This window comes from Bison bison, unplaced genomic scaffold (assembly GCF_000754665.1).
Source record: "Bison bison bison isolate TAMUID 2011002044 unplaced genomic scaffold, Bison_UMD1.0 scf7180017864220, whole genome shotgun sequence".
NCBI lineage: Eukaryota > Metazoa > Chordata > Mammalia > Artiodactyla > Bovidae > Bison > Bison bison.
In genome coordinates, this window is record NW_011494792.1 from 1,985,093 (window position 1) to 1,990,810 (window position 5,718).

Consider the following 5,718-nt stretch of genomic DNA (forward strand, 5'->3'; position numbering starts at 1 on the left):
CCCCATATATCATAATACTGATTCTGGAAAGAGGTAGTCTAATTATGCTAACTAAAAGATTATTTTAAAGTACATTCATTTCACTAAAACACAAGTGACTAGTTAAAATTGTTTTAAAATTTAACAAACTTCTTAAGAATAAGAAAAAGAAGTAATTATTGATACAGCTATCCACAGCCTTGCTATTGCTAAGTCACTTCAGTCGTGTCTGACTCTGTGTGACCCCATAGACGGCAGCCCACCAGGCTTCCCCATCCCTGGGATTCTCCAGGCAAGAACACTGGAGTGGGTTGCCATTTCCTTCTCCAATCCACAGCCTTACGTTCTGTAAAATTAGGGAAAAAAAATAAGTCACTAGATTTTGGTAATAACAAGGCAATTCAGAATGTCTAATATCTTAATGGTAACAGTTCCTTAAGAGAGAACAACAGAAAAAAAAAAAAGAAGAAGTGGAAAAATCATTTAAGAACTTTTCTCACAGGTAGTATATCATCGAAATTTTAGAATTCCAGGAATAATGAGATAAGATTTCATAAAGTTTTAAAACAAAGTCATGATCTAATTTTCAAAAATCAGAATGACCAGATTTTACTGACACCAGTGAAAGCAAGAAAACTACCAAAATGAGACCATAAACCAAGACTCGATATATAGTGGAACAATGATAGCAAAAAGAGAGATGCAACCAAGAAAAATAGGAAGAGAATGAAGGAAAGTCACACGGCTCAAAATAGCCTGGAGTGAAAACTCCACTCCGGGTCCTCCCCACCATTCTATGCAAAACAAAGAACTCTCTCCCCCGAAGACAGTAAGGCTGATTACAGCTCCCAGCCAGTCCAGCCTCTGGCCAATCTCCAGAATTCCTTGCCCCAGCCATTTAAAAGATAACTACTCCGAACAACCTTGGAGAAGAACCAGCCCCCTTAAGACAGTAGATTTCCACATATATGCCTATATATACTTACTTTTCTCTTGGGTTAGTGTAGCAGCAGCTCATTAATCTGACTGCTGTCCCTTCTTGGCTCATAAAAGGTGATCTGTTCCTGTAAAGTGCCCGTCCCGATCTTTTTCTGAACCTCGCCTTCTCTAACCTCATACCCTACAGATAATATCCACTACAGGAAAGGTAGGAGAGCCTGCGGTGAGTCCTGAACACTAGATGTGGAGGACACCCAGTTGAAATTGGAGCTGCTGCTGCTGCTGCTAAGTCGCTTCAGTCATGTCCAACTCTGTGCGACCCCATAGACGGTAGCACACCAGGCTCCCCCGTCCCTGGGATTCTCCAGGCAAGAACACTGGAGTGGGTTGCTATTTCCTTCTCCAATGCATGAAAGTGAAAAGTGAAAGTGAAGTCGCTCAGTCATGTCTGACTTATAGCGACCCCATGGACTGCAGCCTAACAGGCTCCTCTGTCCATGGGATTTTCCAGGCAAGAGTACTGGAGTGGGGTGCCATTATAACCCCAAAATTAGGCATCACTATGTCCTCTGCTTGTCCTAGTCTTTTTAACCTGATAATGCTACTGCAGAATGAGCTTGGCCAATATACGAAACTAGACCAGTAAAGAGAATGGTATGAAAGTCCTTCATTAAAGACACTGACAGAACAGGTCAAAGGATGGCAGCGAAAGAAGTCTTCACACATTGCTACGCAGTAGCCCTGAAGAGCAACCAGCCCAAATATGAAAAAGGTAATTGATGTTTCCAGGAAAGACATTCTCAGTAAAAATATAAAACAATAGCCTAACCAGTATAATTAATATTGTGGTAAATTATAGTGAGAGGTAAGCTGTGGCAAAATATACAACACAATATCAAAAGACAATGGTTTAGTCTAAAAAGCAATGATCCAGGAATACTCATCACTTTAAGTGTAGAAAGCAAAGTGAAGTGAAAGTGAAAGTCACTCAGTCATGTCCAACTCTTTGTGACCCCATGGACTATACAGTCCATGGAATTCTCCAGGCTAGAATACTGGAGTAGGTAGCCTATCTCTTCTCCAGCGGACTTCCCCACCCAGGAATCAAACCAGAGCCTTCTGCATTGCAGGCGGATTCTTTACCAACTGAGATACAAGGGAAGCCAAATGCAGAAAGGCGATAGACACACTTTCTCAGGTAAGAAAATCTCTCAGGGAATAGAGCATATGGAAGCAGTTTGCAAAAAATTGCAAACAGGGAGTTGATGAAATTCATCCAAGCAATGTGTGTGTGAAAGTTGCTCCCTCCTTTCCAACTCTTTGTGACCCCATGGACTATATATTCCATGGAATTCTCCAGGCCAGAATTACTGGAGTGGGTAGCCGTTCCCTGCCCCAGGGGATCTTCCCAACCCAGGGATCAAACCCAGATCTCCCTCATAGCAGGCAGATTCTTTACTAGCTGAGCCACCAGGGAAGCCTACATAAAAATATAAAGAACATATAGGAATTGAGAAGCGGGAGGGGAATATTAAATATTTTAGCTGTGCAATTGTATTAGGTAAGTGTAAATTATAATCACAGAATAGAATGTTACTGATACAGGTAGAAAAGCATTTTAAAAATACTAATGTCAGAGGGCTGATGTCCCAGACCCTACTTTCATTTCATTTCTACTATTTAAAACTAAATGATGTGTAAAAAATAACATGATTTCAATGTATTGATATTTTCCTAGATCTTTACTTTTATAGAAATAATATCTCTTGCAGCACAAAGAAAAGGAAAAAAGAAAAAAAAAAAAAAAAGGTTAATCAGAATTTGGAGATCCCCCACTCCAGTACTCTTGCCTGGAAAATCCCATGGACGGAGGAGCCTGGTAGGCTGCATTTCATGGGACCACTAAGAGTTGGACACGACTGAGCGACTTCACTTTCACTTTCCACTTTCATGCATTGGAGAAGGAAATGACAACCACTCCAGTGTTATTGCCTGGAGAATCCCAGGGATGGGGGAGCCTGGTGGGCTGCCGTCTATGGGGTCACACAGAGTCGGACACGACTGAAGTGACTTAGCAGCAGCAGCCCTTTTATGGTCGCTAAGAGTCGGACACGACTGAGCGACTTCCTTTTCACTTTTCACTTTCATGCATTGGAGAAGGACACGGCAACCCACTCCAGTGTTCTTGTCTGGAGAATCCCAGGGATGGGGGTGCCTGGTGGGCTGCTGTCTATGGGGTCGCATGAAGTCAGACATGACTGAAGTGACTTAGCAGCAGCAGCAGCCCTTTTATATGGGGCTTCCCTGTTGGCTCAGTGGTAAAGACTCTGCCTGCCAAGCAGGAGAAGAGGATTCAATCCTTGGGTTGGGAAGATACCCTGGAGAAGGAAAAGGCAACCCGCTCCAGTATTCTTACTTGGGAAACCCCACAGGCAAAGGAGCCTGGTGAGCCCCAGTCTATGGAGTTGCAAAACAGTTGAACACAACTCAGTGACTAAGGAACAACAGTCCTTTTATTATATCTTTATTTTTCTTCTGTTAAATGCAAGCATACTGATATACACCATATTTTATTTTTGTATAGTATGTGTATTATCCCTTGTTTCTATGAAGTTATTTCTATCTCTTCATCCATCTGTTTAGCAAAACTCTCTTCATGGGATTATGTGTTAACAGTGATTACTTCTAGAAACTTGGGGAAATATATTGCTTTCTTTGTGTCTTTCCATATTGCTTAATACAGGGATCATGGGTCATTGTTACAAAAAGTTAAGCTCCTTATTTAAAAGTTTTATTTTACAAGTCTTAGCTTGTAGAATGTAGTGTAAAAAGTGAACTCTTAAAACGGAAAGAAAGCAGAAAACTCATATACTCCTTTTTTTTTTTTTTTTGAAGAGTGATAAAAGCTGTGTGATATATGACAAGGAGCAGGCAATACAAATTTCAATGAAATCCGTCACTTTGGAAAGGAAGTCTCTGTAATTAGGTAGGACTTGAAAATATGTATACAGCATTGGTTAGGAAATTAGTTTTTCTCCACGCATGCTTCTCTGAAATATATGTGGGGCACCCACCTTGAGCTACATTTTGAAATATTCAGAGTTTGATGGAAACTAATTTAATAGGTCCCCACTGCCATCAGGAGCTGTCAACACGAAACCTACCCACTAGTGAGGGAGAATATTTTTGACCTTCTCTATAGAGAATGAAATGTTTCTGGAATGGCAAAAGGGCACCTATTCTTAGAGAAGCCCTGTCAATTAGAGTCCTCCTCTGACAGTGTTGAGAATATGTGAATTCAACAAAGTTCCCCAAGACTTTATTCTGAGTAAGTGTGTCCATATGGTGAGGTCATATCAGTCACACAGATAAGAGACACAGCTCCTTATTTCCATATGTTCTAACTGAGAGAGAGAAAAAGTTGACCAATAACCACTGAAATCTCTACATGTCATTAATTTGAAACAAATTCCACTTGTGTTGACAAGGACTGAAAGAAATTTAACAGAATCACACATACCTAAGCAGGGATGTGTTATCAGTGTGTCCCATAGGGCCCTGTTTCCAGTTATCAGTGCATCATTTATACAGCTGAGATATTACGCTGTAGTTTATTTGCCTTGCCTGGAGCCTGTTTGGTAAACTAAGCTACTGCATTCTCTTTCCTACCTGTATGTATATTCTCTTTTCCACCGCAGATAGCATCACTCCATTTCCCCCCAACATGGAATATGCTCTTCCTTTCTGCTGCCTAATTAAATCCTGTCCACTTAAGGCTCTGCTTAAGTCTCAGGCAATTATTTTATTTTCCAATTCCAGCTTAGACTGATACCTTCCGCTTTCTGATTCCACATTATAACAGCTGTCAAGAGACAGTATGGATTCTGTGTTTGGGCTCTGCAGTTTGATGGCCTGGATTTAAATGCCAGCATCTTTTTTACCATTGTGGTGACTTCATCAAGTTATTTCGGGTATTGGTGGTTGTTTCCTCATCTGTAAAATGTAGCCCAGAACTGTAATGATTAAATGAGATTATATCTGTAAAGCACTGCTGTTGTTACTACCATGTTTTAATTGACATACAATTGACATAAACATTGTCTAAGTTTAATGTGCACAGCATATTGATTTGATATATTGCAATATGATTAGGTAACACATCTATTATGTCACATAATTATCATTTCATTTTGGGGGGAAGAACAATGAAATGAGCATCCAGTATTTGGCTTTCTCTATCTGACTTATGTCTCTAAGCATAATGACCACAAAACCTATCCATATTGCAAATGCAGGATTATCTTATTTCTCATGGCTAAATAATATTCATATATATATATATATTAATCTTACTTATTCATTCATCCACTGATGTACACTTAGGACCCTTCCATATCTTGGCTGTTGTGAAAAATACTGCAATAACCATGGGAGTCGGGGATGCCATCACTGGCATCACAGGATGGCATCACTGACTCAACGGACATGAGTTTGAGCAAACTCTGGGAGATGGTGAATGACAGGGGAGCCTGGCATGCTACAGTCCATGGGGCTACAAAGAGTCGGACACGACTTAGCAGCTAAACAGCAAAACATGGGAGTGCAGACATATTTTTGATATCTTGTTTTTATTTCCTTTTTATTTCCATATGATGGCTGGATCATATGGCAGTTTTATTTTTAATTTATGAAGAATATCCACACTGTTTTTCGTAGTAGTTGTACCCAATATACACATCTAACAACAGTGTCCACGTGTTCTTTTTTCCCCATATCCTTGCCAAAACTTATCTCTTGCCT